The sequence below is a fragment of the Lissotriton vulgaris genome, unplaced genomic scaffold (genome assembly GCF_964263255.1).
Source record: "Lissotriton vulgaris unplaced genomic scaffold, aLisVul1.2 SCAFFOLD_2154, whole genome shotgun sequence".
NCBI lineage: Eukaryota > Metazoa > Chordata > Amphibia > Caudata > Salamandridae > Lissotriton > Lissotriton vulgaris.
Genome location: NW_028252912.1, coordinates 382,123 through 407,471, shown reverse-complemented (window position 1 = coordinate 407,471; position 25,349 = coordinate 382,123). Strand labels below are relative to the sequence as shown.

The following is a 25,349-nucleotide window of genomic DNA, read 5'->3' as shown; positions in this document are numbered from 1 at the left end:
CACATTCAAAGAAGTAGAGTCACCTTCGGTGCAGTCAAGAAACAACTCAGAGAACTGGAACTCTGATATTCCCTACTCTTTTCTGCCCTCCTTTGAGTTATCAGACGGTAACACCTGAAACTTGTATTCCTCTTTGGAGGCCTGGGACTGGCTCGAAAAAAATGTGCTGACAATGGCCCCTAGCCCCTCTGAAGACTCCCAAGCACACGTGAGTCTCCGTCGTGGCAGTCTCAGGAGAAGAGGCAGGGATATGCGGTCACCCGTTGCGGCCCGAGTCCAGAACAGATCAGATCGGAACATCAAGTGGCATTGCATGTCGCCACGGCCCTTCAACCTGCCAGATCACCTTCACCCACAGGTTCTGTTGGATCTCTGTCAAAGTCCAGAGATGGCGGCTCCACATTAGAATGGTCAAATGACACGGGCTTGCCTTGGCCTCCGATGTCACTCCCCAGAACTCAGACAACATTATCTGAGAACCTGTTGCCTACAGCTCCAATTGCTTTGTATTCACATGTGACAGAGATCCAGGGTTCTAGATTACACACAAATCCCCACTGATCCAAGATGTACTCCTGAGAGTTTTCACACATCTATCTCCTACTGTAGAGGGGTGAATAAGGGGGATGGAATTGGTAACCATGTTGTCTCTTCACTCCTCTTTGTTAAATTGGTGCTCCCCCCGAAGTCAAACAACAACGTTAGACTATGTGCCATAATAAGGCGTAAATGTTTGGGTCGACCTCCATGTTGGGGGTCCGCTCTTTTAATATTTCAAGAAGTTCGGATGATACATATTATTTCTTCCTTTTACAAGAGCCACCTTGCTCAGAGACCTGCTGCCGCCGCATATACCCTTCCCGGGGGTGTTCACCTCACACAGGAAAACACACCATGTGTCTGAGACCTGATAGCCTTATATCGTCACAATGACTAATCTCAACATCGTAACTTGGAACGTTAGGGGCATACAAACACACACCAGGAGGTACTCCATATATGCTTACCTGCAACGCAGAGCAACCAGCGTCGCACTATTGCAGGAGATGCATCTGATGAACCATGAGGCTGTCCAGCTGGGCCGTCACCGGCGGGGTCAGATTTATAGCACAAACTACTCAGCCATGGCTAGAGGAGTGGTTATATGGGACAAAACAGAGGTTCCCTGGGAAGAGGAGGAGGTGCTGGTAGACCCAACTGGGCGATATGTGCTGGTTAGGGGTAGACTAAATGGCCAGTCTGTCTTGCTGGGCTCTATCTATACCCCCAATACTGAGCAGGGTGCCTTTCCTAAACAGTCTATTGAAGGTGTTGCTCCGGTGGAAGGATGTCCTGTGGTACTGGGTGGAGATTTTAATGCCATTAAAGATGTTTCTCTTGATGGCTTCTTGCCTCCCCTAAATCGCACTACAGCTTCCTCAAACACACAATTTCTATATACCTGGCTGGGCGATTGGTTGCTTACTGATGTCTGGCGAGAACGTCATTGGCATTCTAGAATTTATTCCTTCTACTCCCCGGTTTATGACTTACATGTGCACCTAGATTGCATGTTAACATCCGCTGCCATACTCTCTCTGATACAGTTTACGGATTACCTGGGTTGTACGCATTCAGACCATAATCCACAAATAATGCATCTGGCCTGGGAGGTGGGACCACCTCCGATCCCAGTCTGGCGGTTGCTGACAGCGGCCCTGGAGGGCCCGGTGTTTCGAAGCTCACTGGAGGCTGCAGTGGGCAGTTATTTTCAGTTCAACACGGATTCTACAGAGTCAACCTTGACAGACTGGGTGGCTTTTAAAGTACTGGTTAGAGGGCACTGTCTGGGGGAGAGATGGAGGATTCGCAAACAGCTGGACACGTCATTGTCTGCCTTTAAGAGACAATTGCTCCAGCACGAATCGTGGATTGTTACTCAATCGGACCAATGAAGGTGGCTAGATGATGCCCATGCAGAAAGAAGAGCACTACTAGAAAGACTGCGGTGCCATCATTATTTTGCACATTTGGCCTGTTCATACTCTGCTGCGGGCAAAGCAGAGAAGTTATTGGCCTATTTGATATGACAAGATCGACAGGCTTGGGGATCTTTCGAGGGGCGAAGGTATTAATAATCTGACCCTGACAAACAACAGGCGTAGAATTAGATGGTCGCGACTAAAGAAAAAACCAGAACAGATTGCGGTACAATATAAACTGGCAGTTCCGCTGCTGGTAGAAGCTGCTGTTCTGAATGACTTACCATCATCCCCTGACTCTCTCGCACGGATAGAGGCTTTGCATGGGAGCCTTGTCTGCAGCTTGGCTGAAGTACTGAATCCCAGGGTGTCCAGGGAAATAAATAGTACCCCCTGCTCCTCCTGGTATAATAAGGCATGCAGAAAAGCAAAGTCAGAGTTAGTGGTAGATGTAAAAGATAATAATAGAGCCCTAATAAAAGCTAAGAGGGCTCACTATAAGAAAATATTTAAGTGCGCTAAGGAAGAATGGGACCAGGAAAAGTGGTCCAGTTTAACCTCTGCCCTAAACTGTAAAGACTTTAATACATTCTGGTCAATAATTAGTGTAGGCTCAGGACAACCAAAACAAGCAGTAGAACCGAACCTCGCGTCTGAAGTATGGGAAGATCATTTCCGGACCCTGTGTTTCTATGAGGCTATCCCTGAAGATGCGTCTGCAGGTTTACTGACCTATGGTCTGAGTATTCTCTGCCCTGAGGAGTGTATGGTCACAGTGGCCGAAGTATGCACTGCCATTGACAGACTTGCATCTAATAAAGCTCCCGGCCTGGATAAACTACCGGGCGACCTTTAAAAGCACCAACCTAAAGTCTGGGGCCCCTATCTCTGCTTGGTATTCAATGCAATCTTGAGAGGAATGGTGCTCCCTAGTACTTGGCTGGGAGAAGAGATAGTACCTATCTTTAACAAGCATTGGAAATGCAATAGGTCTCGCAGTAGTAAAGTTTGAGCTATAGGTGTTATTTATTTTTTTGTTTTTTATTTATGTGTTGTTTTTTCTAAATAGCTAAATTAATAGCTTTCTTCTTTACAAAGCCAATAGTTATAATTTTTGTAAATGTGACACCTCTAGCATTTGTAAAGCAACATGTTTTGTATTAACGGGACTTATATGTGACTTATATGTATTGATATAAAAAAAATCAATGGCTTTAAAAAACAATTAATAATTAATACGTAAATAAAATGGATTTTATTTTATATTGCCAATAGCTTAAAGTTTATTAAATATATTTAGTGAAGATGCTGTGGTTGCGCTGAGTGAGGGTGAGTGAGGGTGAGGGTGAGTGAGGGTGAGGGTGAGTGAGGGTGAGTGAGGGTGAGGGGTTGAGGGTGAGTGAGGGTGAGGGTGAGGGGTTGAGGGTGAGTGAGGGTGAGGGTGAGTGAGGGTGAGGGGTTGAGGGTGAGTGAGGGTGAGGGTGAGGGGTTGAGGGTGGGTGAGGGTGAGTGAGGGTGAGGGTGAGAGGTTGAGGGTGAGTGAGGATGAGTGAGAGTAAGGGGTTGAGGGTGAGGGGTTGAGGGTGAGTGAGGGGTTGAGGGTGAGTGAGGGTGAGGGGTTGAGGGTGAGTGAGGGTGAGGGTGAGTGAGGGTGAGGGTGAGTGAGGGTGAGGGGTTGAGGGTGAGTGAGGGTGAGGGTGAGTGAGGGTGAGGGTGAGTGAGGGTGAGTGAGGGTGAGGGTGAGGGGTTGAGGGTGAGTGAGGGTGAGGGGTTGAGGGTGAGTGAGGGTGAGGGGTTGAGGGTGAGTGAGGGTGAGGGTGAGGGTGAGTGAGGGTGAGGGGTTGAGGGTGAGGGGTTGAGGGTGAGTGAGGGTGAGGGGTTGAGGGTGAGTGAGGGTGAGGGGTTGAGGGTGAGTGAGGGTGAGGGGTTGAGGGTGAGTGAGGATGAGTGAGAGTGAGGGTGAGTGAGGGGTTGAGACCTAAAAAATATGGATGGAGCAGATGGAATGGGAGTGGTGGAGTTCACATGTACTGCGCGTGGGTGTCCTTCCTTTCCTGGAAATGGTAACTTTACTGTCTTAAAAGAAAGTGAAAGCAAAGCAGACTAAAGATCGAACAGAGATCGTCGGGGACTTTCCACTTCGACGCAAGTGTGGCTTTGTTCAGCTGTTAGGCAGAGGGTGTTTGTGGAGTGTGGAAAACCTGAAAACCATACAGGAGAAAATGCTGATGGGTTTTTAATAGCTATTAAATGTAGCAACAGTTCATTCACTTTGACGGTTGAGGGTAAACGCATGTTTAACATCACGAGTCTTCCGAGCGTCGCGTTTTTCTTGGCAGACATGTTTTGAGGGGCATTCGACAAGTCTGCTGTTATAAAAGCGCCATCTTAGTGAGGGTACGCAACCCCAGTCGAGAAGCTTCAATGTAACCCCCCGTTTCACCCAACATGGCTGTTAACTAAAATTTGCGAAGGCTTAAAGCAAGAAAGAGGAATTAGGTACCGGTGCGAGAGCACAGCATGCACCAGTTACTGGCCCTAGTTGTCAGCTACTGCTCCACGATGTTTGGGGCTGAGGAGCTGGTGAACTTAGGAAAGCGACAGCCCGCCAGATCCGACTGTGCCCACTCTCACCTCGCGAGATTTACCCGTCGCAAAACAGCTCTGTATGCTTGCAGTAACTAACAAGGCAGGCGGGAGGGGGGAGGAGAGTAGGGGAGGCACGGCCTAGCGGCCGTGCAATCAAGAAGCGAGGGGGCGGGAGAGTAGCAGTAACTAACAAGGCAGGCGGGAGGGGGGAGGAGAGTAGGGGAGGCACGGCCTAGCGGCCGTGCAATCAAGAAGTGAGGGGGCGGGAGAGTAGGCAAGGCAGGCGGCTGGGGGCATGTGCACGCGCTTTTAAGCTCAATGCGCATGCGCATTGAGCTTAAATTTCTCGTGCACTGCAAGGAATCGCCACGATTCCTTGCAAGTTGGATAAAGAGTGGATAAGCCCCCATAGTCTCGCTTGCTCGATGCGCATGCGCATCGACAGGCGAGACCTAAAAAGGGCTCGCCTCTGCTCCCATCCAACTACAGACCCATAAGTCTCATTGATGTCCCACAGAAGATCTTCGCAAGACTTATTTTAGATCAACTGCAGGATTGGATGGAGGAATTTAAAATACTTAGCCCTTATCAGGCAGGGTTCAGGAAGAACACCTCCACCATAGATCAAATCTTTCGCCTAGTATTATTACATTGGAAGACGGTGCTTATAGAGGGTGGCAGTCTCTATATGTTGTTCATAGACCTGCGGTCTGCCTTCTGTCTTGTACCTAGAGGCAAATTGTGGAAAGTCCTTTTAGATCTGGGCATCCCGATCACCTTCTTTCAATCCTGATTAGGTTACATGAGGCAAATTCTGTCCAAGTCAGATGCAGGAAGAGTGGTACTCTTACATCCAGATTCCCAGTTGGCAGGGGGGTAAGGCAGGGTTGTGTGCTAGCACCAACCCTGTTTTGCCTCTATGTCAACGTGGTAATCACGCATCTGAATGGGGTGCTGAATAATGATGCGCGGAAGTTAGCCGGGAATAGGGTACCGGCGATAATGTTCGCCGACGATACCCTATTGCTTTCTAAAACCCCTTTGGGTATCCAGAGAATACTGGATGGATTTGTGGAATTTTGTAACAAACAGGGTATGAAGATTAACTCACTAAAAACAAAATTAATGATCTTCAACCCACCCAGAACCACAAGACCCAATCCCACCCTGGGCAAAATAATGCTGGAAAGGGTTAGTACCTTTGTCTACCTTGGGGTCACGATCAATGAGAGCTTGACGTGGGGTCCCCAGGCAACTAAATCCCAGTTAAAGCTTGCACAATTAGCGGGTGGGATCTTGAGGCTATCTAATGCCTCAACGATAATGCCCTTGGGTCCGCCACTGGAGGTCTACAAATCACAGGCTAGGGGTGCAAGTATGTATGGTGGTGAACTGTAGGGTCACTGTAACAAATCACAAATTTCCAGGGTTGAGAATAAGTTCTTAAGGAATTTATTAGCTCTTCCGCCCAGTACCCCGCTCCTCCCACTGAGACTTGATTTGGGGATTACCCCAATCGAGGAGGAGCTAGCTCTAAGTCCACTAAGGTACTGGCGCTGCCTCTGGGTTACACCAGAGCTGGTTAATTACAGGCAAGAGCTTAAAGAAGTACTTATTAATAGCAGTGCACGTAAAATACCATGGCTTGCCTTCATTAAGAAGGAACTTATTAGACTGGGACTCTCAAGCCTATGGACTGACCTCGAGAGGGGATGCAATCAGATTTCGGCTGCCATGCTCTCGAAAGGATATCCTGCTGAGAGTTTGGACATGGCCATGCGCAATCCTAAGCACAGCTCCAGAATGGTATCCTTTCTTATGGTAAAAGACACATACCATTTTGAAGGCTTCCTGGATGTTATCTACCCCGTCATAGCAAGAAATCTTTATGTGCAATGGCGGCACGGTGTATTACCTATACGGACCTTCACATGCAACTGGAGCATGTCTGAACCGAAAAAGTGGCCCTCATGTCAATGTGACTGTGAAACAGAGCACTATGTCTTCTTCTTTTGCCCTGCATACCTCAAACCAGGGAAATATTGGCTTGTCCCACTTTGTAAAAATCTTGGTTTCCAGCAGTGCATGCAAGCACTTAGAGTTATGCAAAATGACACCTCAGGACCTATTGTTTTTGCAGTTTTGCATTTTTTAGCAGCCATGTGGTGCATAAGGAGATCCTCAAGTATTTAGGGCTAAGCGCACCCTATTGGATAAGTAATGTCTTCTGTCACTGAGGCTTTCCCTAGTTCCCTAGTCCCCTAGTGCATAATGTGCCCCTATTTAAAAGAAAAATGTAATGTGATTTTATTGTGATTGTAACAATTAATTGTGTGCTTTTATAATAACTTTTTACAATATGATGTTCCATGTCTTTTACACCTGTGCTTTTATGGCATTTTCTGTACCGAAATAAAGATTTTATGATGATGATGATGATATGACAAGAGCATCCTCAATGCCCTATACAGATGCTGTTGGATGACCTGGGGCACAGGCGGAGTACTCAGAGGGATATTCAAACAGCAATGACAGATCATTATGCCAGGCTGTATGCGACCCAGCAGGCAGAAATGGCAAAAGTGTGAAGGCATTTCTTGACACAGTGGAGCTGCCCAATCTACAGATAGATCAGCTCCTTGCCCTGGAATCCCCATTAACGGAGGATGAAATAAGGGAAGCGTTATAGTCCCTGGGATCCGGCGAGACGCCGGGTCCTGATGGACTCGCGACGGAATTCTTTAAGACATACACGGAAAGACTGGTGCCTTTATTACACTCTCCTTACGCAGCTGCAATCACTGGCAGGACCCTGCTTTTGTCTATGCGTACAGCTAACGTGGTCTCTCTGTTGAAGCCAGGCAAAGATCCCACGTCTCCTGGTTCCTACGGACCGATTGCAATTCTAAACATGGACTATAAAATTCTAGCCAAGATTTTGGCCAATAGTCTGGCCCCACTTGTCCACGGCTTGGTACATTTTGACCAGAATGGGCTCATCGCAATACCGCTTTGAAAATACAATGCTACTTTCAAGGTGGCAGAGTACGCCCCTATTGACTGACCGCGCTCGGGTTGCGTAGTATTGGACCTCATGAAGGCCTTTGATTTGCTTGCCTGGAACTTTCTTTTGGCTATCCTGACCCGGTTTGGAATGGGACCATATTTCATTAGTGTGATACAACTGCTATACCAACATCCGACAGTCCGGGTGCGAACGGGACCCTATATTTCAGATCCCATTCAGGTGCGACGGGGGACCCGACAAGGATGCCTGTGGTCTCCTCTCATTTTTGCGCTAGTAGTGTTGCTGCTGGCGACACACGTCCGCGCCCATGCCAACATGGGTACACATTTGGGAGATGGCACGCATGTTATTTCATTATATGCGGATGACCTGTTGTTGTATGTCCATGACCTTCATAACTTTCCGCCCTCACGCACTTTGCACAAGCCTCAGGATTGATGGTTAATGCAGCAAAATCTATTATTTCACCGTTCCTACACTAGAATCCTGACCCGGGACATGCCCTTGGGGTAGTTCCAGTAACATGGTGCACTGAACCTTTTAGATACTTGGGGGTGCGTGTATACCATACTAGGGAAGACTTATTGGAAGGGAACATACTTAGAGCCACCACAACCATCCATTCACAAATTAACTTCTGGAAAACCCTTCCGCTGACAATCTCATGGAGGATTGCTCTTATCAAAATGGTAGCTCTTCCCTGCCTCCTCTACTACTTTGCCACCCTGCCTAATATTAGCTCTCCTCCATTCTTCCACCAGTGGGAAAAGACTTTGAGGGACTTTATATGGGGGGGGGGGCGTCGAGAATAGGGTGTCTATGGGTAAACTTTATTTGCCCGCTGAGTTGAGGGGACTGGCGATGCCTAATTTCGAGCACTATTACTTAACCTCTCAACTGCAGTGGGTTGCCTGGTGGCTCTCATCTCGGTATTTGGCAGACACAGCTTCATTGTAGCCCCCAATAACGCACCATGTCTTACTGTATGTCTTTCATTCATGTGCAAAGCCCAGGCCTCCGGACACGCTCTTACTCACAGTAGCTTATAAATGCTTTCGTAGGACCCTTTTCCTCACCAGAACTACCACTCCATATGCACCTGCTATTGCGTTACTAGGAACGCCACAAGGGGACATTTACACCACATCAGCCGAACTGTGACACTAGGCCGCAGAGGGCATCCAGGACATGGGAGATCTTTTTTAAGATGGCTCACTCATCCCATATCAGGAACTCATAACGGAAGAGAACTTATGCCCGGGACAGTTTTTATTGCACCGAGCACTTATAGTCTTGCTGTCTTCTAAGTGGGGTACAGTTGCTCACGAACCACCCACACACCACACCCTGCAATACTGCCATGTGATGGGAACCGGGGGACATTTGACACGATGATTCGCGTCCTCTCTTCGCCAGCACACGGAGGCCAACCTGACCCCTCTGAAGCTGGGAGGGGGCCTTGCGGAGGGCATTCACAGATAGGGAGTGTATTGTTGTGTGGGGTAGGCCGACATACATCCAGTGCAATCAGCGGTTTAGGAAAATTCAACTCTTGTGTTACATCGGACTTATCTCACCCCAGCTCTAATCAATAAGTACTTCCTCAGAACAAATGCTTCCTGCCCCAGATGCCGTCAGCTGGATGTGTACATCCTCCATATGTTGTGGCATTGCCCTATCTTAAAAGAATATTGGAGCAGCGTGGCAACCCCACTAGAAACTTGCACATCTCGCGCTATCCCAGCTAGGTGGGAGGTACACTTACTGCACCTTTTCCCAATAATAAGAAACTCAGGGCTACCACCTGTTTTCTTGATCTGGGACCAGTAGTAGCAAAATGCTTGATCACCAAGCAATGGAAATCCCCTTTGGCACATCACACATTACCCTGGTATCGGTCCATACTCAACTGTGCTAGGGCGGAGGGAGTGGCTCTGAGCAGAGAGGACCTACTTGGTATCCGTAGGTTCCCCCTAGTGTCTCATTGGGATACTATGGTGTCAAGTTTACAGGACATAGTTACCAACACAGGGGAGCCTGGAGATGGTAACCAGGTCTGACACCCAGCACTCACCTTTCCTGGGCACATGGGTAGAGTGGTGCTGACTTCTAGGGATGTTTGACGCTGCTTGAAATATTGCTGTCATTGCGTACTGTGAGGGCTGGTCACCTCTGTTATCCCACATACAGCAGCAGGGTTCCAGTGACTCTCTTAACCCTCCTTTGATTAAGTTGTCCTTATTTTGTTCTATCCTATGTCCACAGTTCTGGCCTATGATACAACATGTCTGAAACGTATAAAGACTGTGCAGTGGTAAGACTCTCTGGCATTGATATGCCCTCTATACAGACACTGTCACAAGTGTTCTCTCAGTATCCTGTTGAATAACTTACCATTTTACACTGTACTGTACTTGACATCGCATCACTTGAAAGTAACTAAACATGGTGTTTATGCATTGTTCATGTTGTATCATTAAAATGAAAATAAAAAGATTTATGCAAACAAAATATGCATGTGCATGACTATGGATAAGTGTGGCTCAATGGTTAGAGCGGCAGATCCTGATGCAGAGGTCTGGCTGGGACCAGGGTTCAGTTCCCGACGTGGCAGGGTCTTGAGCTCAAGGTCCACGGACTCGATAATTCTCGCCTCAGTGCGCACTCTAATCATGGGTCCCCAGTCGGCAACTCTGGGCAATAGCTTGCTTAATCACCACAACGGCCCTAAAGCGCTGGGATGCCTGGTTTCACCTTGGGGGTGCCCAGTGGGGAGCATCTCACAGGGAATGCCAGGACGGGTTCCACAGCGGTATACAGCGCCAAGATGCCTGTCAGGTGATAGTGCGCTTTACAAGTATACATACATTTACTCTTCACTTAAACCCTTTGTAAGGCCATTTGTTATTGCACCGGTACCTACAGACATACTATACAGGTTGGAAAAGTATATTGGCACCAGAGGAATATAGTGGGTACAGTCTGAGTACTAGCTGCTAGAATTACTGATTCAGCACCTCTTGTATGTTGTGGAACATAAAGTCAGTCCTTGTTGCCTTACTGCCTGGATGACATCATAGAATATTGCCCACTTATTTCCAGTTTGAGGGATGTTTTTACCCCCAACTATACAAGCTACTGCCTTAAGCAATTAAAATCATATATTGGGCTTAGTTTATGGAAACTTGCAGACTAAAACTGATTATTGAGGAATATCTCAGGAGCCTGAACATGAGTGATTAATCTTTGTGTGTAAATGGAAAGTGAGATATACTGAAAATGATGGCTCCTTGTAAACCTTTCCAGAGAGGATAATGGCAGGACAAAAGTCCCTGAAATGTGATGCTTACTGTGGGATTCAACAATGCTGCATAACTGCAGCAAAATGAGAGAACAACTGCAAGGCAAAGAATTACTACTACAGCAGTTTGCCAACAAAATTAAATACAACCTCATAGGACACCCCGACATTGACGATAAATAGCTAATGAACTGTGGCACGCGTGCTGCTAGTAAACGCTGCTCTGTATTTTCAGCATGTGTTTATTCCCCAGAGCTGCGCATCACAGTTGGTGCTGGTGACTTGTACCCTCAAATGTGAGCAAATGTTGTGTCCTTGCAGCCCGCCTCTAGAAGCTAACAGGATGTGGGCTGCGAAATGGAATTCTGTGCTGGGTCTGGCATAGGAGGCAGATACTGGGGGGGCCAGTGACAGCAAGGGAAAGTGAAAGCTGCACAGCACCTTTGCTAGTACAGCTACACACAACAAAACAACTTTACAAGGTAGGAAAAGGCTTCTAAAGTATGTAGACCAGGTTAGAGTCATCCTCCTGGGGATGCGAGATCTGTGCTAAGGAAGTTATCAGAAGTTGGAGAGGAGAAAATTAGATGTAGGGTTTCACAGCAGTTATGATAACGTTTTTGCCTTAAATTCACGTAGAGTTCATGAGATGATCCCAGCCAATACTTTAGTTTGGTGACGTGTATATTGAATTCCTTTGGAAACTGTACTTTTCTATGCTTCTTCAGAGAGACAAGGCAAAAATGCTTTTCCTGCTGTGTTTTTTTTAATTTTATTTTTTTAGGAGTTTTATATAGCGCTTGCTGGACCCGAGGGTATCAGAGCACTTCACAATATGTACATTTAAGAGCAAAAAGAGGTACAGATACTTGATATAACATGAGTGTTTTGGCTGGGTAACAAACGCACATAGAAGGGAAGGGGAAGAGGGAAGGAGGAGGGTGTAGAACAAATCAAACGAGACTCTGAGCGGATTCAGTGTTCAGTCATGACGGGAGTCCAAAAGAAAAAAAAATGGGTTTCTTGGTTCGGGACAGTGTCATCTGCTATCTGTTCCCTTGTGCTTGTTCGAGGAAGAGGGCTTTGAGTAGGATCTTGAATTTTTAAAACAAGGGGGTCGTCGTGATGTGGGGGGGAAAGGAGTTCCAGATTTTAGGGGCGTTTCCAGCAAATGTTTTGGCTGCGGTTTTTTTCTTACGTGTTTTCAGCGGGATGAGTAGGATGGTGTCGGAGCTCCTGAGGCTTCTGGACTGGCCGGCCCTTTTGAGTTTGGCGGCTAAGTATTCAGATTTGCCTGTGAGCAGGGCTTTGTGTGTGAGGCAGGCTGTTCTGAAGTGCAGCTCAATTGGGAGCCATTTAAGTTATCTGATGGAGGGAGTGATGTGTTCGAATTTTCTGGTTCCAGTGACCATCCTCACTGCTGCGTTGAAGGTTGTCTTCAGGGGGGGCAAGGTGTGGTACTGCTGTCCCGGTTAGATTTGCAATCCCATAGTCAATTCTGGAGAGTACCAGTGCTTGGGTGGCTTGTTGAAGGTCCTTGGGAGGGAGGAAGTGTTTGATTTTGTAAAGTTGTTTCAGGTTGAGAAAGGCACTTTTGGCCAATCTTGAAATATGTTGTTTCATGTCCAGTTTCGGGTCTAGGGTGATGCCAAGAGATTTTACTGAATCCGCCAAGGAGAGGTTGCCGTTGAGGGCGTCAATGGCTTTGAGCCATTCTTCAATTTGAGGGTTGTCGTTATTATTGGAGATGGGGAGCACTTCCATTTTCTCTTGGTTGAGTTTCAGGTGATTATTTGTGAGCCAAAGTTGCACCTCCTTGAGCGTGTTGTTAAGTCTCTGGATGTCATCAATGGAAGTGGTTTCCAGATAAAGGTGCGTGTCGTCTACGTATAAGTGAAAAGGGATGTTGGAGGTGAGAAGTTCCATGTAGATGTTGAAAAGCTGAGGGGAAAGCACAGATCCTTGGGGGACACCTCTAATGACAGGATGGAGGTCGGACTCAAAGTTTTTAATTTAGATTTTTTGTGAGCGGTTTTGGAGAAAGAAAGAGAACCAGTGGAGGACCTTCTCCTGAAGGCCAGCCCTTTCTTGCAGAGCCTTGATGAGCAAAATGTGGTCAACTCTATCGAATGGGGCCGAGAGGTCTAGAAGGATGAGGAGACAGCAATGATCCGAGTCCAGTGATTTGAGGATGTCATCTATGACATTAAGGATTGCAGGTTCGGTACTGCAGCCTTTTCTGAAGCCTGATTGATGAGGGTCAAGGAGATTGATATTGTCGAGGTGTTGGGTCAGCTGAGGGAGTACACATCTTTCCACGATTTTGGAAAGGAGGGGTAGATTCGAGACTGGTCTGAAGTTGTTCAGGTCCTTGGTGTCTAGCCCTGGCTTTTTCAGCAGAGGAGTGACTTGGCCTACTTGAGGCAGTCTGGAACACTTCCAGAGCTCAGAGAGCTATTAATGATCTTGCACCATAGTGGGGCTAGGACAAGCTTCAGGTCTTTGGCCAGGTGCGTGGGAAGCTGATCGAGGGCGTGTAATGAGCGTTTAGCATTGGAGATTAATTTAACCATCTCTGTTTCCTGGTTGGGGATGAAGGAGGACCAGTATTTTGTGGGCATCAAGGATTCACTCTCATGTTTTTTAGACTCTAAGTTCACTATGGAGGGGGAGAGCTTTGAGCCAAGCGAGAGATCTATCTTGGCAATTTTCTCATTGAAAAAGTTAACGAAGTGTTCTTTGGATGCTAGTGTTGAGGATGTCATTGGTTTAGAGGTTTGGTTCCTGATGATATTGAAAAGCTCTTTGGGTCATTTTTTGCGTTGACTAGAGCTGAGCGGAAGAAAGCTGTCTTTTTGTTTTTAATGTGTTTTTTGTAAGACCCCTGGGCTTTTAGGAGTTGATCACGATGAAGGGTGGAGGGATTGTATCTCCAGGTTCTTTCTGCAGTTCTTAGAAGTCTTCTTTCTTCATTGATGTCGGAAGTGAACCAAGATCTGGAAGGAGTAACCCTGTTTTTTTTTTGTTTCAATGGGGCAAGGTGGTCCAAGGTGAGTGACAGATTGGAGTGGTAAAGAGAGGTGAGTTCAGTGGTTGAGAGGTGATCAGTGGAGTTAGGGAGGAGCAAGCTGATTTTTTCTTCAAGGTCAGCTCGGGGAATCTGGGCTGTGTTTCTAGTCCATTTGGGGGGTCTCGCTTGGGGTGGTGAGTTTGACCCACTTGGTTAATATGAAACAGAACTAAGTGGTGATCAGACCAGTCTATGGGGAGGATGCGGTCGACGGAGAATGCATTGCTTTCTGCGATAATTGCATCGAGGATTGCTCCCCTGTGGTGAGTTTCTTCTAGGCAATGTTGGGTCAGATTGTTTTGTGTTAGAAGGTTGTTTAGGTTTTGAATGAGCGGGTTTTGTGTTTCCTTCCATCTAAGATTGAGGTCCCCCAGGATTATGTTGTTAGAGTTGCCTAGAGCGCATTGGGCAATTAAGTCAGAAAGGTGCAGCTCGAATTCTGAGGAGGTGCCTGGGGGGTGGTATAGAAGATGGACCAGAGTGGGCCAGGAAGCGCGTTTTAATGATGACTGAAAGACATTCAAAGGAGCTGTAGGAACATGAGGTAGTTTCAGAGATAGTGATGTTGATCTTGTGGATGATTGCTATGCCCCCACCCCTGTTCCCTTGTCTGTCTTTTTGGTGATCATTGAGAATCCAGGAGGCACCAGCAGGTCTAAACTGGGGTAAGAGAGACTGTTGAGCCAGATCTCTGTGATGAAAGCAATGCCTATATCATCGGAGAGGAAGGTTTCTGCAAGTTCGGTTGCGTGTTTGGTGGCAGATCTGCTGTTAAGGAGCATGCAGTTGAAGCGGGACCCTTCTTGGTTCCTGTTTTCCGTGGGATGTGCTCTCGGAAAGCTAGCTAGGTGAGCTGGGGGTCTGGGTAATCTCGGGGGAGGGTGATTATTTCTAAATCCTGTGATTACTTGTATCTTTTATTTGGGGAAGGAATTCGCAGGGGGGTTGTAGGATGCGACTGGGTGTGTCTCTTCCTGAGCTGCAAGTGGGGATGCTGTTCTTCTGGGTCTTTCGCAGCGCTTATCGTTCACCTTCGTGTTGGACCAGAGTTCTGGAATCTGGGAGGGATGAGAGGCTCGAAGGAGGATGGTACCTTGTTGTGAATGGAATGTGTGGGAGTAAATTGCACGGTGGGGGTCAGGATGGACTTTTGAGTCCTGGCCAGGATTGATAGAGTTTCGTTCAGACCTCGGATCAGGGTTTCAAGCTGCGTTACTAGGTGGAAGAGGCTTTGTGATGTGATGACCAGGGAGGGTGGTATAGTATCTGGGGCAGCATTGCCCTTGGGGGAGGGGGGTGAGTCCAAGAGGGGAGGGAGGAAGTTAGGGACAGCGTTGCTCTTGGGGGATGAGAGTGGGGCAGTGTTGCCCATGGGGGCTGGGGGAGGTTCCCAGTCGTGACCGTTGTTGAGGGAGGGGAAGGTATCCCAGTCCTGATGGTTAATGTGGGGGGGAGCTGTCTGGATTGAGAGTGGGAAGGCTCATGGGCCGGCAGAGGGTCTGCTCCAGTCGGGCAATGTCTCTCATGTGGTGGGGGAGCGGCGCGTGGTTGGGTGGAGGCTGTGCTTGCGGGAAGTATTCAGACCCGGATTTCAGGGAGGGAGTGGCGGGGTAGGGGGGTGCGTTGACTCTATGAGTGAGTATAAACGTTATTCATTGTTGGAGAAATGCATTGGGGGTCGGGGGATGGTGGAGAGGGGGGTCTTGAAGCAGAGGAGAGGGGGTCCCGAGCCTCCTCTGTCTAGGAAGACTCATAGGGGGAGGGGAGGTGTCGCTCCGGTTAGCGTGGAGCTCATGGGGGGCGTTTTTTAGGTAGAGGAAGAGGGAGTCAAAGACCTCAAGGTTAACGCTCTTGGCCTGAATCAGGACAGTGCAATTTGCGTAAATAGTTATGGAGATGTTACTGCTCATCGTCACGTGGTTCGAGAGAGAGGTCGTCAATTTGCGACTATGGGAGGTGATTGTGGTTTTGGAGATGGAGAAATGTATGTTCAGGATGCCGTACCAGTGTCGGTCTATCAGTGTGGAAGATGAGGTCCATTTCTTTTTTGTCCTCTAGAGGAGCAGTGGTAAGTGTCTATGAAGAGTGTCTCATGGTGTTGTCTAATCAGTCTGTGTTTGAAGTGTTTCTTCACTTCACTAGAGAGGTAAGGGGAGAAAGCATTTGCAAAGGAGTTCGGTCCATGGGGTGTCAGGTAGTTAGTTGTTTGCGGGGCGGCAATTAGTTGCGTGACCGGTGGCATTTTGTCACTGGATGAGCAGGAGGTGGGTACTTTCCGAAGAGTAGAAGGGAGGGATGTCGTGCGGTGGCGAGAGTGCTGTCAGGTCAGGAGGGAGGGTGATGGGGAGAGGAGGAAGAAGTCTCTGGGAGGGGAAGGGAGGGAGCCGTGAGAGGGGGTATGTGGGGGAGAGCTCCTTTGGGCTAGGGTATTGAGGTAGATGCCTTCCTCATCTCCTTGAGCTGGGGCCTGTATCGTTTAATCACCTGGTGCAGGGGCCTCTAACTTTGGGGAGGTCACTGTATGTGGCAGCGACCCCTCTGGCTGGGTATGTGGATCAGAGAGTTAGTTCACAGGCGTTGAGAGGGTGCGTCTCGAAGTCGTGAAGAAGAGGTAGTGACTCAAGCCTTTCCTTTTTACTGACCCTGCCTCTGCTGATGGGATCCAGTAATGGGTCAGGCAGCAGGGGCTGACCTTGCTGCTTCTAATCCCAGGGTCCTGCCGTCGGTCTATGGGTTACTGGGGGGTGTTACAAGAAGAGGTTGGTATGAATTGTGGCAATGAGTTGGGTCAACAGAAAGCAGGAGTCAAAGAGTAGACCCTTTCGGTCTCTGCATAATGTGCTGCTTTTAAAATGAGCGACTTTCGGTCTCGTTTAGGGCCTCCATTTTGGGTCAGTCAGTTGGGGAAGCACTCGAAATGGCTGTTAATTAATGAAGGGTCTGGTCATCAGACTCGGGCTCAGCAGGGAAGCGCTAGTTGTCCCCAGTTGCTGTGGTGTGTATTACTTTTATGCACGAGTGGGGAATTTGCAAAGTGCTGACCTATGCAGGAATCTCGGACGCTTTCCTTTTTCTGGATCCCGGCGGCCATCGCATGGTCAGGCATCTGGGATCTCCTGTCTGGTTGACTCGGGGGGCTTTTCCCTCATCACGGGTCGTTTTTCTCGTACCCCAGGTTGGCCTAGCTCTGTTGTGCATCAATAGGGAGGAACCAGGAGATTATATTCCCTTTTGAGGTCCCAGAGCTGTCTAGTACCCTCTGTATGTCCGAGACTGGATGCCATTACCCAGTCAGGCTATGTCTCCCAGATTGTATAGCTCAGTGCGGTTCGGGAGTTCTGGTCAAGGATTTGCCTTGATTGACCGGATCTGCACTTGGATCCGAGTGCATCTATCATAAACAATTAAGGGAACCGAGGTGAGTCCGAGGACCTCCGGTACAGATTGCTGTAATGCCGAGGTCATCACACGGCCATTTTTGGGTCAGGCATCTGGGGACTCCTGCTGTGACGTATCCTGTGGGTCCCCTGCCGTCTTTGGTCGTCTCAGCCTTTTTAGTGGTCTGCTGTACCTCAATAGTGGGGGGAACCGGGTGATGCAGGTCCATGTGTGGTCCTAGGGCTGGCTGGGTCCGTCTGTGAGTCCGTGACTGGTGGCCATTTTCAGTCAGGCGGCGTTGCTTGCGGTCCCGAAACTCGTACCGAATCGGGATTTCAGTCTGTCCAGATTTGGTGCTTCTAATGCGCATTCTACCGGCCCTGCGCAGAGGTCTGGATGTGACACCAAGTGAGAAGAGAACATCCAGCCTGTCCGGGTGTATCCAGAGACCTCCTTGCGTAACTACGATGCATTACGGGGCAATGATCGCTGCTGCTCGCCGCTGGCTCTTCGTAGACGCTCCCTGATCTTGACGATGGACAGCCCAGTGAGTGAGATAGAAGTATTTCTTGTACGGAGGGCTACTGGGTCGATCAGGTCAGGATTTTCACATTTAGTGATCCTGGAACTGGAGCTTAACCCTTAACATATATGCTTCAATAACAATAATGTGAGCTAGATTAGATTGGCAATGTGCGCAAAGAAAAGAAATTCACTGCTAAAGGATACAGAATGGTTAAAAGTAAGGATGGCCAACATTTTGAGCAATGGCTCACTCACCTCTTCAGTGGGGACATCAAAGTGCATGATTCCAAACTCAAAAAACCTACAGTGGAGAAGTGTGGCTCACCGGTTAGAGGAGGCAGACCCGGACGCAGAGGTCAGACCCGGGACCAGGGTTAAATCCCCGACGGAGCAGGGTCTTGAGCTCAAAATGTCCACGGACTTGATAATTCTCCCCTCGGTGTCTACTCGAATCATGGGTTCACACTCTGCAACTCTGGGCAATAGCTTGCTTAATCTCCACCGTGATGGGATGCCTGGCTTTCACCTTGGGGATGCCCAGTAGGGGTTATCTTGCAGGGAAAAGCCAGGACGGGTTCCCAAAGCAAGCGCCTTGAGACCTTACGGTGAAAGGCGCTATATAAGAACGTATGATTTACAGCTAGCCTGAATACTGACTAGTGTATTTTGAAAGGTGCCTTGCAAGTATCACTTGGTTACCCTGCAAAGATGAGCAAACTGAGATCCACTTTGAGTAGGGAAGTTTGCTTAGAGGCAGAATCTTACAATCACAGTACTTTTTAATTTCCTGAGGTGTTACATGTGCATTTTGATGTGTCACTCCATAAGGCAGGCACCTATATTATTATTCATGATGAAACCATCTGCATAGGTTGGAGGTATTTGGAAAACTCCCAGACACGTATAGCTGTGCAAGTATCTTCCTTGTATGTCACACCACTCAATATATCTATCCCTGCGAGGGTCTGCTCGCCTTGCAAGCTAAAGTGCCTTCCGCCGACCACCACTGGCAACTAGACACCCCCTAAATGTAGTGCAATAAATGCGGGTTCAGAGCCAAGGCTGACTCTGAGGCCTCTTTTTAGGCATCCACCTCTACAAACATCAATATTTACAGCCTTAACTGCAGGTCTCTTGTAAGACATCATGAAGAAATATTTGATCTTCTTCAGGATTCCTCACCAGGTATACTTTCTTTAACAGAAACTTGGCTAACTAATGATTCTGTGGCAATTCCTGCCCTCCCGACAGGCTACTCGATGCTCACACAGAATAGACCTTGCGGCAGGGGAGGTAGGTTATCTGCAATATTCAATTCTGTCTATTCCTGCACTCTCTCACCCAAGGCTATACCTGACTGTGAATGTGCCCTGTTTAAAATTGTCGCATCACACAATTTCAGTCTCACTGGGCTACTTATTTATTGCCCTCCAGGGCCGGCTGGGGCCTTCCAGGAAGCCTTAGCTCATGCCACATCCACGTTTGCCCTAGAGACAGCCAACTTTAGCATTATAGGCGATCTCAATCTACATCAACTAACTCAACTAGTGGAGGGCCCTTCATATCTAGCAGGCCACCTATTGAACGCAGTATTTTCCAATATTCAGTCTCTCAAAGTTCATGCCCCCCTCCCACTAACTTTGACGGATTATTTTCTCATTCATATGTGTCTCAGTCGAGCTGGTGCCCCCCGGTAGACTTCTCACCCGCCTTCTATAAAACGTCCCTGGCACAAACTTGACACACCTAGCTTTGTGTCCAGTCTAAAATGATCCCGCCCGACTGGCCCACTGACTTGGAAGAAGCGGATAGAGCCTATAGGGGCTGGATTAATAACTCACTTGACCACTGTATCCCTAAGAGATTGACCTGGGCCAAGCGCACGCATTCGCACACTTGGTATAACGAGACTTTAGCGATGGATAAAAAGCACTGTAAAACTCTGGAACGTACCTGGAGGTGCACCTATGACCCCATAGCTAAAAAGACCTATAGGCAGGCGATTAAAGCCTACTACAAACTTGAACAAAAGTCAAAAGCCGCATTCTACACTAATTTGATTACATCGAGTCCTAACCCTTCCAAACCCATTTTCTCTCTTATAAATGACATGACAAAAACACCGGCAGGAACTAACAACATAATATCTTCTAACCTGCAATGAGAATCTCTGGCACGCTACTTCATCAACAAAGTTGAGTGTATCTACAGCATACTCAACGCCAGAAGGGCCACCTCTAAACCATGGCCACCTAACTGCTCACTGGATCTCTCCTACTCTCTGCAAACCCTACCATACATGTCCTTTAAAGACCTGGAAACTTTGGCTGCAGAGGTGAAATCAGGCTCTCATGATGATCCAGTAAAACCGGACACCTTTAGAAAATTCCAGGACTATATTTTGTTTGAGGGTTGGGAATTGATCAATAGATCCAGTCGTCAGTAATTCCTAAATCTTGGAAACATGCCAAGGTTGTTCCCTTACTGAAAAAAACAGCACTGGATGCATCTCTGCCGGAGAACTTCCGGCCAATTTCTCTACTTCCTTACTTGGCCACGGTAATGGAATCCCATGTTAATATCATCTTGACCAAGTTTCTGGAAGTCAATGAAATTTTGTACAGGTGACAAAATGGATTCCGGCCTCAGCATAGTACCGAATCCGCCCTGTTGGCAGTCACAGAGCAGCGGAGAACATCGCTGGACATGGACTACACCTCAGCATTGATCTTACTCGATCTGAGTTCGGCCTTCAACACGGTCTCCCATGAGATCTTGCTCCATCAACTCGGAGAGATCGGGGTCAGTGGTGGGGCCAAGGCCTGGTTTGCGTCTTTTCTATCTGATCGCGCCTTTCAGATCCACGCCCCTCCATAACTGTCCAGTACTCACCCCATCAATTGTGGTGTCCCCCAAGGCTCTGCTCTGAGTCCAACAATGTTTAACGTGTACGTCTGCCCTCTTGCCCTTTTGGCTAAAGCGCGGAAGATTAATATGATATCATAGCGGACGGCACATAATTGATTTTCACTTTCAAACTCAGTCCAAGCCAACTAAAATTCCGTGAAGATGTCCTGGCCATCTCAGACTGGATGGCAGATAACCATCTTCAACTTGATTCCCCAAAAACGAAGGTGCTTATGATAGGCCGGGATTTCTATAAATGGGATTATCAGTGGTGGCCTGCGGCACTGGGCCCTCCTCCCCAACCTAAAAGGGCAAATAGGAATCTTGGGGTCCTGATAGACAATTCCCTCTCTTTCGAACTCCATGCCACAAAAGTGGCAGGCACTTGCTTTGGCCACCTATGCGGTCTCAAACCCATTCTGGGGTTTTTCGATGCATCCACCAAACAAGTGATTATTCAATCAGTAGTTCTGTCACATCTTGACCACTGCAACGGGCTGCTATTAAGCGTTAATAAAACTGTCATGAAGAGACTCCAAAGGGCACAGAATGTGGCTGCCCGCATTCTTTTTGCCCTCCCTAAACACTGTCACACCTCCCATCTTCTGCACAGTCTACATTGGCTGCCTAAAAAACTGAGAATTCAGTTTAAAACTCTCTATGCCACCCATAAAATCTTACACGGCCAGGGCCCCCAGATACTGCATGGACTCTGTACATTTTATGTTCAAACGCGAGCACTGTGCTCCACAGACCCGTATTTGGCCTGCACCTCTAGGGTGCGCAGGAGCAGAGTGGGATTTCACTCCTTTAGGTCTATGGCCCCTTCCCTATGGACTCTACTCCACTCATGGCGCGCAGCACACAAGATCATTGGGCATTCCGAAAACAGATTAAAACCTGGTTGTTTGCATCCATCTAGTATAGGTGTATGCGCATGCCACACTCCTGTTTCCATGGCTCCCAGAAAGTGACTATACCTGTCTGTGTTTCTTCTGGCTTGCATCACTTTCCCTGGTCTTCCGTCTGCGAGTGCTGGGATGCCCCATTGTTGGGGCAGCTATGCGCTATACAAGCACGTTTAAAATAACATAACATAACACTTGTGAACCTAACTGCAGAAATTATGAATCTGCTTTCAGAATATTTGGCCCAATTCACAAACATTTTGCATTGATTAAGTTTGACGTACTCTTGCAATACTACAGACTTAGTCTTAGATTTAGGTCACATGACGGAAGCAATCCTGACTTCCTCTAGCTTACTCCCAGAATTCAAAAGTAAGGCATGAGTACTAAAAGAGCAAGGGGCTTATTGAAAGTGCCAAAGGCTACAATGCACTTGCAATATGATGGACAGGAAATGTATCACGTTTGTGGCACAGTATCATATTAGCAAAAACTCAAAATAAGTCCTTAATCGTATCTACGCAATTAGCATTTTTTTAACCCATGAAGGGAAGACAAGTGTGCACCAGTGACTGCTTGTGTGGTGTGACGAGGAAGTTTGATAAAGGAGAACATTTTATAAAGTCATGATCACATATAAAGGATTGCCAGTTTTAGCAACTGCTAATAATGACTTGATGTTTGGTAGGCATATGCTCTAGTGACCCCAAGCCAGCCTTCCTTGATGCATTCACAGGGGTACATGCCTGTGTTCTGTGTGGAGTTCAAGCACAATAAGATGATGGACAGAGTGCTGCAACTTTTCAGACCCTCACCACCGGTCACGATCTGGGTTTAGTCCATCATTGTTCTTGTGCTCACTAAGCCACCTGAGCTTGAACCCATCCAAATGCAAATCAGCCTTGACCCAGTTCCTCAGAGGAACAGTTCAATCCGAACTGCCAGGCCAGATCCTCACTGGACCAGAAACAAGCATCCTGGGACCGGTTTCAGGGTTTCACCCCTCATCAGCCAGGGTAGCTTGAATTCACTGGAAAAGTGAGGAAGGGACACACGTCTGGGCATACCCTGGCCACTTAGGGAGAACATACCAAACACAATAAGATGATTGGCAGGGTGCTGAAACTTTTCAGACACTCATCCACAGTCACAGATCTATGTTTAATCCACCATTGTTCTTCTGCTCACTAAGGCCCCCCAGTTTGGACACTTGATGTTTGATACGCATCTGCTTTTGTGACCCCAGGCCGGCCTTCCTTGATGCATTCACGGGGGTACATGCTTGTGCTTATTTGCAGATTTCAAGCACAATAAGATGATGGATGGAGTGCTGAAACTTTTCAGACACTCACCTTTGGTCACAGATCTGGGTTTAATCCATCATCGTTCTTCTGCTCACTAAGCCACCCGAGTTTCAACCCATCCATATGCAAATAAGTCTTGACCCTGTTCCTCACGGGAACAGTCCAGCCTGAAATGCCAGGCCAGGTCCTCCCTGGACCGGAAACCAGCATCCTGGTACCGGTTTCAGGGTTTCACCCCTCATCGGCAAGACTAGCTTGAATACAGTGGCAAATTGAGCAAGGGACCCACGTCTGGGCATACCCTGGCCACTTAGGATGAACATAGGAAACACAATAAGATGATGGATGGAGTGCTGAAACTTTTCAGACACTCACCTCCAGTCACAGATCTGGGTTTAATCCATCATCGTTCTTCTGCTCACTAAGCCACACCAGTTTGGACCCGGCCATGTGCAAATCAGTCTTGACCCTGTTCTTCAAGGGAACAGTACAACCCAAACTGCCAGGACAGTCCTCCCTGGACATGAAACAAGCATTTTGTCCAGCCCAGGGTTCATTTTGCTGGTTAAAAGAAAGCACCTTAATTCCAGCACAATCAGAAGACTCAATGTTCGGCCCAACTAGATTTTGTTTCTTCAAATTCTTGATGTTGCTTGCTGACGGGTGATATGTTGCAGGTGAACATGCTAAGACCCATTGAGCATATGTGATATGTAAGCACACTTTGGGAATTTGCCTTTATGCAAGGGTACAGCGGGCTCCAAAGAAAACAGTCATTACAGGACAAGTTTTGAATGAGCAAGGCTAAATCAAAGATGGAGCAACATGCTGAAGTTTTTCATTAATTGAACAGCCATGAAAGAGAAGGAAAACATTAAGTTGAGCCAAACTCAAGCACTGTGTGTAAAACTATGGCTTAATCGTAGTGTTGTAACCACTGCTGTTCATGATTTGCAGCTTCTGACACTTGTATCAATGCACGTTGTATGATACTATGTATCAAGAGGGTGAAGAGAATATAACAAGTGTTAATTTATGTCCAGTTTTCTTTAAAAATCCCATAAATCAAGGAGACTAGGATCTAACTAGGACCAAGAAAGTCCAGTGGCACAGGTGAATAGCAAGTCAAGTTAGGGAAAATAGGGAAGGCTTCAACACTGCAATACTCATGCATTATTATCATTTCAGGTCTTCTCTGCAGTTCCTTACCCCAACCCCCTTTCTATCTTCTATCCACATTAAGATTCTGTGTGATCACAGTAGTAAGAAATGGTTAAACCTGAGATAGAATATTAAAATGTCACGCTGACCTGAGGATAATCACAGCTAACAATCGTCGCTTGGGTTCACAGTGGATTGCTGGATGACACAATAATGCTTATTCTCACAAAGTCCTGATGCAGGTTACAGCAAAAACTCTGCAGAAAGACCAGTGGACCTACTCACAGCACAAGTCGCTCCTGGCTTTGCTCTCTATGGTTATCAGCTTTTCTGTGGGTGTGTCTCCTGCTGGAAACACACTTGACTTTGTGTCCTGGACAGTCTTTCCCTCCTGAAAGTACTTTCCTTCCCTCTCACAGCAGACAATTAGACTGCTAGGCATTTGGGAGACCCTCAGCTCCTGCAGCCGACAGCGCCAACTTAAGATGATATCTGCTCCCTTCACGGAGACTGTCAGGCATACCACAGCAATGGTCTTACAGTAGCTTGTCATGTACTCTCAAAAGTACTCCATATCTTAGCCAAAAAGAACTTGGAACTAAAACAAAAAGAGACAGTTTAGATACTAATTCTATCCACATATTCTAGGCAGAATATGTGGATCTACTGCCCAAGTCTTCAGAACAGGTTTGGATATGTTAACTTTTAAATGTCATTTTCTGGTTGTTCCTGTGAGAAGTTGGCCCGATATGCAACGTTCGCTATTCTAGCGACCGCTATGTATCGTTCCAACGACCCTTATGGTGTTTGGTTGTAAGTCAACCTATAGACCAGCTATCCTAGTAGCGTGGATACGAGCAGTCTAAGGCTAAAGACTCGAGAGGGCGCATTAAGCCAGCTGTTTACCACACATGTACCCCTTGAACACCCAGTGAAAGGACACCACACAAGTGTTATGAAAATAAACAGGATATTTATTAAGATTCACAAAAGCCCTGGACTCTTTATGAGGACAGGGTACTAAGCACAAACCAAATCTCTTAGGAAAATACTTCAAGTGCACAATTAAAACAAGTGTCCGAGGACACGGAAAGTTTAAGGTCTCGGGCGGACCCGATAAGGCAAGTCGGAAGCGAGGGACTCGGGACCCTAGAGTAAAGAGGCTATGCAGGCACCGAAATGCCGAGTTACCTAGCCACGAGGGCTGCGGCTGCACA

At 47.5% G+C, this 25,349-nt stretch overlaps 1 protein-coding gene across 1 annotated transcript in view; it reads right to left on the bottom strand.

Moving 5' to 3' along the window:
* LOC147661214 (neuropilin and tolloid-like protein 1) overlaps nucleotides 1–25,349 on the bottom strand; it is a gene marked incomplete at its 3' end in the record, with an annotated part of 310,411 nt that overhangs the window by 13,340 nt on the left and 271,722 nt on the right. The window lies entirely within an intron of this gene.